Source organism: Lycorma delicatula, chromosome 1 (genome assembly GCF_047948215.1).
Source record: "Lycorma delicatula isolate Av1 chromosome 1, ASM4794821v1, whole genome shotgun sequence".
Classification (NCBI taxonomy): domain Eukaryota; kingdom Metazoa; phylum Arthropoda; class Insecta; order Hemiptera; family Fulgoridae; genus Lycorma; species Lycorma delicatula.
Window position 1 is genome coordinate 400,215,483 of NC_134455.1, and position 14,476 is coordinate 400,229,958.

At 28.3% G+C, this 14,476-nt stretch overlaps 1 protein-coding gene across 5 annotated transcripts in view; it reads left to right on the plus strand.

Annotated features, from left to right (window-relative positions):
• Window positions 1–14,476, plus strand: part of LOC142317416 (uncharacterized) — a 195,888-nt gene that overhangs the window by 1,235 nt on the left and 180,177 nt on the right. The window contains exon 1 of one of the 5 annotated variants that reach the window (XM_075353970.1): window positions 13,155–13,966. The exons of 1 other annotated variant lie outside the window; for it this stretch is intronic. The gene's annotated coding sequence lies outside the window, so the exon portion shown is untranslated. Of the gene's footprint in view, window positions 1–13,154; window positions 13,967–14,476 lie in introns of those variants that run through there. 3 more of the 5 variants (XR_012754734.1, XR_012754735.1, XR_012754733.1) reach the window with 3 other exon arrangements.

Genomic DNA, 14,476 nt, shown 5'->3' on the forward strand with positions numbered 1-14,476 from the left:
TCCTCCTATTTTCACATTCAGTGGTCCATCTTTGTTATTTCTACTACATTTCATTACTTTTGTTTTGTTCTTGTTTATTTTCATGCGATAGTTTTTGCGTAGGACTTCATCTATGCCGTTCATTGTTTCTTCTAAATCCTTTTTACTCTCGGCTAGAATTACTATATCATCAGCAAATCGTAGCATCTTTATCTTTTCACCTTGTACTGTTACTCTGAATCTAAATTGTTCTTTAACATCATTAACTGCTAGTTCCATGTAAAGATTAAAAAGTAACGGCGATAGGGAACATCCTTGTCGGACTCCCTTTCTTATTAGGGCTTCTTTCTTATGTTCTTCAATTGTTATTGTTGCTGTTTGGTTCCTGTACATGTTAGCAATTGTTCTTCTATCTCTGTATTTGAACCCTAATTTTTTTAAAATTCTGAACATTTTATTCCAGTCTACGTTATCGAAAGACTTTTCTAGGTCTATAAACGCCAAGTATGTTGGTTTGTTTTTCTTTAATCTTCCTTCTACTATTAATCTGAGGCCTAAAATTGCTTCCCTTGTCCCTATACTTTTCCTGAAACCAAATTGGTCTTCTCCTAACACTTCTTCCACTCTCCTCTCAATTCTTCTGTATAAAATTCTAGTTAAGATTTTTGATGCATGACTAGTTAAACTAATTGTTCTGTATTCTTCACATTTATCTGCCCCTGCTTTCTTTGGTATCATAACTATAACACTTTTTTTGAAGTCTGATGGAAATTCCCCATTTTCATAAATATTACACACCAGTTTGTATAATCTATCAATCGCTTCCTCACCTGCACTGCGCAGTAATTCTACAGGTATTCCGTCTATTCCAGGAGCCTTTCTGCCATGTAAATCTTTTAATGCTCTCTTAAATTCAGATCTCAGTATTGTTTCTCCCCGCCTTGCCGGTGTACTCGCAACAGTTGGGTATCAGATAAATCGCTGCGTTGCATTTGTCTTATATCTTATTCAATTCATTTTCATAGAATAACTCTTCCAACAAGCTAACCCAGTAAGGAAATGAATAAAAAAATTTTTTTATTACTTATGGTAAAATTTTTATAATTTTTTTTCTTAATTTAATAACGAATCATTATATTATCATTTTACTATTTTTTATAAAAAAATAAATATAAAAAAAATAAATAACGTATAAATTATTGCTTGTTTTAAGTACTCGAGTTACCAGAGATTTTCTTATAACAAAAAACAGAAATTAATTCTGAATCAAATTAAAAAATATAATCTGAGATTAATGTTCATTAAAACGTCGATTATTCGGACCTCCATATCTAAAACATTTTTCGACTTAAAAGCGGTGACAAATCTAAGAGATAAATAAAAATAAATATTAAAATATTGTTTGTTGAACCAAGACTCGGATTTAAGCAACAGTGTATTTGTAACGAAGTTATTAGTTACGTAATTTCACATCCGATGGTAAATAATGACGTAATGCGCTAGCATTTCACTTAATCAATTTTACCTTCTCAATTCATAGATTTAAAGCGTATGAAAAATACCAAATCTTGCCGGGATTAAACCCAGAACTCTCCACTGATTCTACGGCTCTTTCCGTCGTGTGTGTTTCCTCAGTTCATTCAGTAAATGTTATTCTGTTTTATATTTGCGCTAGATATAGGCCGACATTTTTTCATTATATTTTATTCATTTACTAATTATTAACTCGTAACAAAAAATAAAGCTAATTAGCCAACCCGTTAATTTAAATAGTTATCGATTCTTCGACTGTTTTGTTCACAAAAACGTTTTTCTGCAATTACACTCTCAAACTGTTCCTTCATAAAAATAAAGATTATATGAAAGTAATTTGGAAATCGTAAAAGTTTTATAGTCATTTTACTAAAAATTAATTAAACTTACAAAATTAATGATCTTCTCCACCAATAGTATTTTATGGGGACTGGTGCATATAATTTTTTAGCGTCTTAAAAAAATATTATTTATTATTTTCATTTCATTAAAATTAAAAAATAATAAACTGTACTTAAATTGTAATATTTTTTTATTGTTATAATTATCCGAGATATGATTATGCATAAATGTGCCGCAGGGTTGAACATAGAGCAACGCCCGTGCGAAGTTACGTTGGGTAACTAATTGTAGTACTAGACTGCATCTTAAGCGAAAAATAATATTACTGTCTTTTTACCTCATACCGGGCGTGGGAACACATGCACAGGTAAGGAGTATTTCAGACCTTTTTTACTTCCTTGTACGAAGTAAAGGAAGTATTGTGATCGCGAAAAATTTCGCTTTTCAGATTTCAACCAAAATATTCATTTTGACCATCCCTGAATCCATTTAACAGTTTCGGCGTGACCTCTGTACTTATGTATGTATCTCGCATTACTTAAAAACTATTAACCGTAGTATGTTGAAATTTTGGATTTAGGACTGTTGTAACATCTAGTTGTGCACTCCTCCTTTTTATTGCAATCGACTGAACCAAAAGTGTCCAAAAAAAGCCCACTATTTCTTAACTGCAGTAATAAGCCCTGATTGAGAGCTTTTCAACGATATATCATACTTATTTTCATCGGTTCCAGAGTTATAGCCAAGTAAAAGTTTAATGAAATATTTGGATTTTACAAGGAGAAGGCACATCGGTTTGAATCAGACTTCATCTCCTTTTTTTAACTTCTTTTATTTAAATATGTTGATTTATTAATTTATTAAACTCTCATTGTAAAAAAAACTTTTACTATGAATAATAATTCAGTAATAACCAAAAAGAAAAAAATATCATTAATTTTTATGAAATAAAATTACATACTTTTTCATTTTAAAAAAAACGTGTAAATATAATTTAATTTATTAACCTGTGATTGTAAAAAAATTACAATAAATAATAATTCAATAATATGAAGAAAAAAAATCAAAAAATTCTTTATTAAAGAATTAGAGGATCGTATTTCACTTTCAAATGAAATAAGTTTATACCAAATGAAGCAAAAAATGTGTATATGTAATTTAATAGGCATACAAGGAAGTCATGTGGTGTCCCACATCAATTTTTTTTTTTTTAATTATGACAGTGAGGTAGATAAATATTTTCGTACGTAAAAAATTAACGGGATTCGGATCCAGAACCTTTTGGATATAAATCAATTTTGTGATACATTTAATCTGATAAAGTAAAATGAAGTGTACATTGTTTTGTCAACCAGAACGGTAGTAATAAAAAAAACAAAAAAAAACAAGAAAATTGTATCCTGTTACCATTTTAATACGTATTATGTGTTGACTGTTAATTGATTTAATTTCTAATGCAGTAATTTTTTTGTAAAAAAATACTCTTCCCGTACATTTTTTGGGTCAATGAAATCAAAAGAATGAATTTGTGATGTACAAAAAATTTCAAGTTTTAAGTCTGTTGCGTAATTAAAGAATAATGGAGGGCGCGCGCGCTCACACACACACACACACAATGTTTTATTAACTTACTCGTATGTATTGTTAAACCAGTCAGAGTGACGTTGCATCTGAATTAACGTTCTTTTTGTATAGTAAAGAATTCTGGGTTCGATTTCCGGTTACGTTATCTTACATTATTATCAAAATTCATAACATGAAAAATTAAAAATCATAACCTAAATAAAATTGGGTGAATAGTGACTGACGTTTGTCGGCCTCCGTGGCGCGAGTGATAGTGTCTTAGCCTTTTGTCCGGAGGTCCCGGGTTCGAATCCCGGTTAGGCATGGCATTTTTACACGCTACAAAATTATCATTTCATCTCATCTTGTGAAGCAAATACATAACGGATGGCCCGAGGAAAGGAACAAATATATATATATATTTTGTATGTTGTCAATACGATTAAAATAAATTAAAAAAAAAAAAGAAATGGTTATAAATATTCGTTTTTTTTATCGAGAGATAATTTTACAAATTATACTGCGCTATCGTAGACAAAACTGCTCGCCGACGCGCTACTACTCCAGTTGCTATGAGACGTACAACTGTTTCAAGGTTAAACTACACAACTGCCGTCTCGAACGCGCGGCTGCATAAAGCACGTTTAACAATAATAATAATAATAATAACAATTTACAAATGTTTAATACTGTCTAAAGTAAAGCCATTCGGTTTATTTCTTTTTCACACCCTCCGAGATTTTTATTCTACTTTTTATTTTTTTATCATTTTTATTTATTTATTTTATATAGCATATCTCTCGATTTTTTTTTAAATATTGTTTTTTAACATTAATGCATAGTATTTTTAATAAAACTGTTCTGAAGGAAGATCAAGTCTATTCTTTAACGTTACTTAATATTTATTTTTACATTTAGTATGTGATTTTGTGCTGAAACCTAGAATCGAAATCGCGACTTTCAACTTGTCAGTCTTTTTTTAATAGGTAATATCAAAATAAGTATTTTTAAAACCAAGAATCGAACCCGCTTACTTCCAATTACACCAATCTTTTTTCTTTCCTTTTTTAGGTTTTTTAATTAACTTAATTATAGACAAAACCTACATTAGAAAAATTGAACTCTGTGAGAATCAAATTGAGTCTAAATTTACGTACTTATTTTTTTTTATAAGGATTATGCGTGCAATTTATAATAGAATCTTCAATTTATGGTTATTTTTTTAATGCGTAAAACTGATACAGATATTACACATATGGAGTGTTGTCCAAGCTGTAACCGAAGCCTAAAGATTAAATATAAAATTAATACAAAAAATTTAATCTTCTTTAAAAATAATTCCTAAATTCTTTTTTGAACAGAGGAAGGTTAAGAAGTGTAACGATAATAACTGAAAAATATATAACACTTCAACTCGACGAGTACAAAACTTGGCTTACTCGCAGAAATGAATTTACTATTTTAATTCAATAATTTATTATATTAGGTTGGAGGTTGTGTGTGGAAGTATGGTATTGACATTTTGAAGTGAATTAAAATTTCAAGCCTGACCGGTATACGAAACCGGGATCTTTCGGATGAAAGGGAAGATATTACTACTCCACCTCGGCGATTGGCGAGGTGATTAGTTGATACGTGCTGAAGTATTAATTAATTAATTAACTTATAAACTTAAAAGAATTGTAATAAAAAGAACAAAGATAGAAGATAAAAAGTATAAACTTCTATAGGATGTGATTTTTAGTGAAGATCTAACAAAATAATTAAATAATTTTTTTTTTTTTAAGTAACAGTAACAGTACAAGTAAGTAAGTAACGGAGTAACAGTAAAAGGTGAAAAGATAAAGATGCTACGATTTGCTGACGATATAGTAATTCTAGCCGAGAGTAAAAAGGATTTAGAAGAAACAATGAACGGCATAGATGAAGAACTATCGCAAGAAAATAAACAAGAACAAAACGAAAGTAATGAAATGTAGTAGAAATAACAAAGATGGACCGCTGAATGTGAAAATAGGAGGAGAAAAGATTATGGAGGTATAAGAATTTTGTTATTTGGGAAGTAGAATTACTAAAGATGGACGAAGCAGGCGCGATATAAAATGCCGAATAGCACAAGCTAAACGAGCCTTCAGTAAGAAATATAATTTGTTTACATCAAAAATTAATTTAAATGTCAGGAAAAGATTTTTGAAAGTATATGCTTGGAGCGTCGCTTTATATGGAAGTGAAACTTGGACGATCAGAGTATTTGAGAGGAAAAGATTAGAAGCTTTTGAAATGCGGTGCTATAGGAGAATGCTAAAAATCAGACGGGTGGATAAAGTGACATATGAAGAGGTATTGCGGCAAATAGATGAAGAAAGAAGCGTTTGGAAAAATATAGTTCAAAGAAGAGACAAATTTATAGGCCACATACTAAGGCATCTTGGAATAGTCGCTTTAATATTGGAAGGACAGGTAGAAGGAAAAAATTGTGTAGGCAGGCCACGTTTGGAATATGTAAAACAAATTGTTAGGGATGTAGGATGTAGAGGGTATACCGAAATGAAACGACTAGCACTAGATAGGGAATCTTGGGAGAACTGCATCAAAGCAGTCAAATGATGAAGACAAAAAAAAATTCAAAAGAAAATATAGATTTCTCTTTTAATACAGTTTCTAAAATACATTTCCTGTTTCAGTAATAATAATTATTAAAGTATTCAATACATAAAACAGTAAAATTAAGATAGTTCCTGTGAGATGTTCATTGTACTAAGAAATTTGTACTTATTTTCAGTAGGCCACTAATGGTAGCGAAGCGCAACAAAGAACAAATACATATAAATTATATTTACTATTTATACAAATAATGTATCTAGATTTAATATAAAAATTAGGCATTCCTATAAAATTATTTAAAACATTAAAGTCATTTTATAAATTTTACCTTTATAAAATTATTTTAGTTCATTTATAAAACTGATGAATTAATTTTATAAAAATTTCGCGATATTGATGTATCAACATCAAAGAAAAAAAAATTAAAACACCCTTCTTATTTTGAATAAAAAAAATTTGTAAACTGGAAGATTATATAACTAGAATAGATTTTAAATTTAAAAATATCAATAAAACACGAGATTTCATCTAAAAAAAAGTGCATCATATAAATTGTAGCAAGGTACTTTTAAAAATCATGTTGAAATTTTAATTTAGTTTTCATTAAACTATAAATGAAAAAAAAAGAAATGTTTAATTTTAAACCGATATATTAAAAAAAAAAGTTGTATACAATAAATTAAATCAAATGTTCATAAATTTAAAATAATGTCCTAAACCGTGTGGATTTCCTTTCTAGAAAATTCTTCAGTTACCATACAAACGATATGCATAATAGTAACCGATTTTGATGAGACTGAGAAATGTCTCTTAATTGGCACGACATTAGAAGTTTTACAAACAACTTTATTACTTTTCTTTGTTTTTGACTGGTCGACGATATTAAGAGTTTACTCGCTATATTTTATGTTCTCTAAGACGGAAAAGATATTATTATTTCATCAATTAATATAATGAAAATTGGTAAATATAAAATTAATTTGGTTATAAATTATTTTCTTTTTTTTTAATTTAAATTAAATACCTTAGAATAAATAATTCATAAAATCATTTTATTAAAACATTTGCAGTGAAGAAATTCGAAAAATTCAAATTAGCTTAGTATGGTTTTAGCAGTCAACTACTGATTTCTGTTGAAAGAGGAAGTTAAATCCGTGCGTAAATATTTACTTGATTTACTGATAATCTATTTTTATTGTAATCGTACAGTTTTTAGGTGAGATAATATTTAAGTTTATTATTTTATTTATTAATATTATTTAACTACATATGTTTCGTAAAAATCATGTTTGTAACTTTCACGTAGGTTAACAATAAATTTTAATCTATTGTAAGTTTAATATTGGACAAATTTATATTCTCTGAGAAAATAAAAATATAAATTACAACTGTAAGTAAAAGAAATACTAAAGTTTATAAATATTTTTTAAGGTGGATTATCTACGTATTACAGTTTAATTATCATATAATTAAAACACTCAGGCAATTTAATAACCTAATAAAACGATTACGAAAGTTCTTGTTATAACAGTCACCTTTTTCTTTTAAGATAATTAAATCATTACGTTAGTTAGAAGTTTGTGTGTGGGTATATGGGAAGGAAATTTGTAGTTTGTAAAATAAATACTATGCCTAAATGATTTTCGATCCTGGATCTTCTAGGTGAAAGGCTGAGTTTTTACTACTCTACCATAAATATCAGCGAAGCGATAATCCTACTTAAAAAAAAAATTAGAAGTGTAGATTATGTTTGTTTAAAATAATTATCAGTTAAAAATACGTAAAAGTAAACAATTTAATTAAACGCTTACCGTATTGTAAATGCGATGAGTTTTACCAAACGTTAGTATGATTATTTAAAAATAATATTATTTCTGAATTGCTCTTGATTAAACTGAACTAAAATAGAAACACAATTATGTTATTTTTAAATACAACTATTTAGTAGAAAATAATATTTTCCCTTACAATAAAACCACAATTGTTATTTGTGCTTGAAATATAAAAAATAATTTATATGTATACGTGTACTAGGGGTAAACTAACTTTTAAAATAATATAAAACAAGTGTTGATTTATTTCTTCATCGCAAAGCTGAACAATTGCTACTGTAAAACAGTTAAAAAGATTAAACGTGTGTCCAGTTTAGTCACGTCTTTCTATATCCCGCTTATTCTTTTCTCATTTTACTCCCTCGCTCCTTTCAGTATGTTTTTTTTTTATTATAAGCTATAGTGTGTGTATCTTATTTCATGTAGCACGTACTCATTTTTGTCCTTGAAAATTGACTAAACAGCATTTTTTATTTTAAATATTACCATCAAAACAACACAGAGTTTAACTTTATTCTTGACCATATCATTAGACATGTTTTTTATGTACTTATAAAAATAGAATTAACAACTATACTACATCAGCCTTTCTTTTTTTGTTTTTATCCCTCTCACACACACATATATATATATATATATACAGAGAGAGAGAGAGAGAGAGAGAGAGAGCGCGCGCGCGCGATAGCGCAACAGATCAAAAGACTTTGCTTTAAAGGAGACACAGAAGCGACTAATGGTTATAAATAACTGGTAATCTATTCGATAGTTTACAATAGAAAATGAATATAATTTTATGCTACCGTTTTTTTTTTTTGTCTTCAGTCATTTGACTGGTTTGATGCAGCTCTCCAAGATTCCCTATCTTGTGCTAGTCGTTTCATTTCGGTATACCTCCTACATCCTACATCCCTAACAATTTGTTTTACATATTCCAAACGTGGCCTTCAATCGACAAAACCATTTCTCGATCAACGCTCTCGCCTTTTAATTATGAGCAATGAAATTTTGAAAAACGGAAAAATCGCGATAGAAATAAAACGAGTTAAAATTCCCCCGTAGTAACTTTTTTACCTTCAGAATTACACCCAATGACAAACATTATTCGCTAACTAATTAATTAGATTCGCCTAATTAAGGTCATATTTTATTTAGGCACATTTGTTAACGATTAAAAAATAACATTTGAATAACATTAAAATCTGCAGTTAAGCTTCCCTCATCACCCCTAACATATGGAAAAACCATCAATCGGTAGGTAAGGATTTTCAAATAAAAATACAAATTGACTGTAGTAATTCGTTTAACTATCAGAAGAATAAACATGCGCGGAAGAATAAACAAACATGCGCGGGCGCACGCAAACTCACACAAAAATACAAACAAAAATCAACAATAATTTGATGTTTATAAAGGATTAGGACACACACAGAGAGAAAGAAAGAAAGAATGAAAAAGAGAGAGTGTGAGAGAGAGTGACCGAGCGAGAGAGGGGTTTTAAACAAATTATTCAATACTACTTTTTAAAATATAATACAAAAACGTAATACTTTACATTCTATATTAACTATATAATTAAAAAACGAAACATAGGTGACCACTTAAAAATTAAATATATACGTATTTTAATTAAAATCCTTGTTTTAATAATTATGTATTAGATAGAACAAATAAAATATGTAAAAAAAAATACATACCAAGATGTTAAAATAAAGACGTTAATTTTGTCTATACAAAGCAACACACATTGATGATACGTAAATTTAAACCTCAGACTGGATCGGGTGAGTTAGACTGTATACTGTATGTTCGTTCATCTCCGCGTACATTCGGTGATCTTCGGTTATACACGTCTTAACTTGAACAATACAGATTAATGTTACTGTTCTTGTACAGTTTTATATGAATTACGTAACACACGTGCGCGCACCCTCACATATACACTCGAGATCTATTTAAAACAAAATAAATGATTAAAATAAATCTTACAATAAACTGTTAAACATAATTTAAAATTCATTTTATGCGTAAATATTTTTATTTATTAATAACAGTTAAATAGCTAAATAAAGGTTTATTAAAAACAAAAAAAATAGATTAATATAAAAAATTAAATTAAAAAACCATTTAGAAATCGAACCCAGGTTTTAGAAAATATACTGATATAAATTAAGCATACCACTCTTCTGATCACCGTAGCGGAGTGGTAGCCTCTCGGCATTTCATCTGGAGGTCCAAGATTCGAATTGTAATCAAAATATATTTGATTACATATAAAAAATTATTTAAAAAAAAAAACTTAACTAATATTTATATTAACATTAATAAAAAAAAGGAGACATATTATAAAAACCCTGCAAAAAGTAAAAAGTAAGAATTAAAACAAATTGAAAATTTTAAACAAAAAAATATAAAATATTAACAAATATAAAAAATAAAAGAATACCTTGTGATCTGGGGGTGTCCAAGTTAAAAATCGATCCCGAGACCAGTACATTAGTACATTAGTCATTTGCTGTACTATTTCTACTAAGTGTGTTACGATAACAGTATATTATCAAAATGAAAATGAGACACAGTTAAATATTTTGTTCAATGTTAACAGCTAATTACTATATAAGAACGAAGTAAGACAAAATCTGAACAAACATAGATTAAATTTCAAACATTACTTTTTGTTAGATTAATAAAAAATAAATCTCTCTTTGTGTGTGTGTGTGTGTGTGCGCGCGCGCGTAAAGTAGTAATCGGCTACGATAGATAAATTTAGAAATAATGAAATCATATCATTACATCCTTATGTACCACTCGTTAATCTATAATAATTTGTAGTTCAGTTGTTTTTCTTTAAAATAATCAGCTATTGAAGAAGTTACAATCTAATTGTGGAAAATTCTTCACATACTAATCTGGAACCGAACCCAGGACCTTTGGTATGTTATGTAGCAAGGAAGTACGCTTTCTGTGACACGGTCGCGGCGACATTACATTTTTATTGTTAATTATAATATTCTATTTTTTAAATTTCTGCTTTAAATTAAAATAAAACAATGTTTAGTAAAAAAGAAAAATTATAAAAGCACGCACGCGAATGTACTTTTATATATGTGTGCAATAATCACGTTTACGTGCGTGGTTATAATTAATAGAATATTAGGTAAAATTAAATAATTGAAAGCCTCCCACATCATTACTCGTTTATGTACCGTTAGCCATGTTCTTTAGCTAACAGATACAAGTGAATTTAAAAAATTGCTTTCATTTATTCATTAGTCTAGTCTTTTTTTAATAAAAAAAATGAAAAAAAAATGAAAAAGAAATTAGAACAAACATTTTGGCTAAATTTTTGTCGAAAAAAAATTAATAATAAATCTGACCATGTAACATAAAAACCGACCGTTTTGATCTACAGAACATATCAATGTAAATTTCAAGAAAAGTGAGAAAATATTTGTAAAGTATTTCATATGAATAACAAAGGCAATTTATCTTTCTAAAATAGATAACTAATTTATTAATTACCAAATGTAGACACAGGCAAACGGTTTTGTTGTTAAACAGAAATCTAAATTTTTAAAACAAAAAACAGAACTTCAATAGAATATTGAAACCCGAAATAATTAATAAGTAAAGCACATTTAAATAGAAATAATACGTAAATAAAACGTTTAGTCTACAAAAGATTCAGCAAAACCCCTCTTATAGTGTATCGGTACTTACTTGAAAGCAAATTATTTTAGTTACATATTTTTATAAAGTAATCTGTACTTAATTTTAATTAAAATAACAAGAATAAAAATATATTTGGCTAACCTAAAAATAATCATTTTTGCCAAAATAAAATGTTTAGTTCATTAAACTCCCAAATTCCTCCAATATGTTAACCAATATAATCACATTATTTAATTGTGTACTAATTTCTTATTACAAAATATTATAATTTGAAAGAACTTACCTCATTTACACGTAGAATTATTTTCTATACGGTTGTCAGATTCACGTAAAATATATTTAAATATACTGAATTCTCTAAATACAAATAATCAAATAAACAAAATTTGATAACGCTTTTAAAAACAACTACAAATCGTGAAGAAACAAACTTTATTTACTGTATGACAACGTTAATCTTTAATAACACTTTTAATATATTAATCACTTTTAATAGATTAATATCAGAAAGAAAATGTTAGATAATATTATTATGTAAGATTTTTTGATTTTTTTACATCGCTGAATATAATGGAAACAGCTAATAATATTATAATCAATTATAATTTTTCATCAACGTAACACACATTTTGATCTACGTAGTTGTTTTGATGAATTTCGACGCGAACCAAGGAGAGAACGTGAGAGTCAAATGCATTCACATTCTCTCTCCCCCCTCTCTCAGTCAACATACGTACAAACTAACCGCAGTAGTAATATTTTTCCTTCCTTCTATTGTTCAGAAGCCATCTTTTTTTTTATATTGTTAGGTTATTTTTACTTTGAATAAATTGAATCTCGTGTATTAAAAGTGATTAAATACGATGACTGAAGTTTCGAATTTTTTTTTTAAATATTTTTTGCCCAGATAAATTTTTTTTGTGTGTTGTGACAGAGCTTGGGTTATTAATCCTAGGATATCATATTCGAATCCTAATCAGACTCATTAAAATTGTACGAACCACTGTTTTACAATGTTAAATTTATTATGATGTTTGGTCATCATTACTTTCAACGACAGTGTAATATATGTCTATAATGTCAGTTTAAACTTCAAAATCATGAGTTAAAAGTTCTGATCACTTTTAAATTGATAACGATGTTTTGAAAAAAAAATCGGGCAACATTACTTTCAGCGAAATCGGTATGATAGGTGATAAAGGTTGTAAATTGATTTTTTGTTATGATAGCTAATGACGTTATCTTATATATATTATACATAAGAAAGGGTATATCTTATATTAAATAATGATTTCTAAAAAAAGGGCGTATCTCAAAAATGGTCCACACAGACGATTTTTAACGAAATTTTGAAAGGCTTACTCGAAAGTGTGTTTTCCAACTTCCTGGAACGATAGCCGGCAGTTTCATGTGTCTAGGTCCAACCGTTCTCGACATACTAGCGCGAGCGAAATTCGCATATGTCAGTTCACCTATGTAAATGAATGAAAGGTGGTTTTCATGCGATTTTTTAAATTTATAATTTTTTTACGACCATAACGACGCCCGACGTTATGGATCGGGCGTCGTTATTGATTATAATTTTTCATTAATATATATATATTTTTTTAATTGTGGAGAATTATAATTTTTCAGTAGGAAAGAAGCGGAGCTACAATAGAATTTAAGGAAGTTTATAAAAAAAATAAAAAATAAAAAAAAATAGTAAATTTTATCAATTTTTATTTTTGTAATTACAAAGGTTTAGCTAAAACAGATTTTAAGAGAGAAAAAAAAATATATTTATATAGAATAGTATATTTTAGTATTTATATATAATTAAAATTGTGCGCGCGCGTGTGAGTATACAAATAAATAAATAATTTAATATATTATTTAAAGGAGTAAGGAGTATTTCAGACTTTTTTATTGAAGAGAAATGAATTTGTGTAAGTCTCGACATTTTTTTATCTTACACGGTTTTGGAAGCAGGTCGTGTTAAATGTAATTAAAATGTTTAATATTTCCTTTTTTACATATGAATGTAGACAACGGGATGGAGATTCAGGCAATTCCGATTCTCATTTAGTATTTTTGTTTTATTTCACCAATACGTAGCGTTAAATTTTTTTTTTTTGTTAATCGATGCGTTCCCGTAAGCTGCGAGGTATCATTTTTGAAAAAAAGAATGCAACATAGTAAAATTTCTTATGCGAATTTGTTTACTTCCAATAACAAAGGAAGGTTTAATATTAAACTGTCTGTGTTGGTCGGTCGATCGTTATTATGAGAAATGAAACTACAGTGTAGGACATTTTAGATGGTGTGGTTACTTTCATAATTATTTATGAAATTAGTTGTGGAGCGACGGTATTTGCAGTGGTGGGGAGCGACAAAGATATTACATACGTGCAGTATGGAATCCAGCGGCCATCACGGGTTGATTACGCAGTTCATTGACTGCGGTAAGTAATTTTATATTATTTTAATATAGCATAAAATAAGTATCATTATTTTTGTAACTATAGTTTACCTATTGTACCCATACTTATCACGTAATAAATTTTATAATACAATTTGCACTCTTATTTATACAAAATAAATTAACTAATTCGTATAGCCAAACATTTCTAACATTGTTTTCTAATTCTAATACCGGCAAAATAATACCCCAAAAATAAACAAACAGAAATGAAATGACTTATAAATTTTTGGCCTAAGGTTTGATGCCAATTACAATAAGAGTACATTACCCTCCAACAAGTTTTCATTTTTAACCTGTTTTGAACTTTTAACCTTTTTGTATGTGAAACTATACAAAGGTTAGGACTATTGTATGTGGAAATAAAATATAAATCACTTCAGTGATCTATAGTGATCTATAAATATAGATCACTTCATATAGAGTGACTCAGTTATGTATAATGTAATAGTATGTGTGGTTTTATTTGAAAATTTCCGACTATACTTGCATC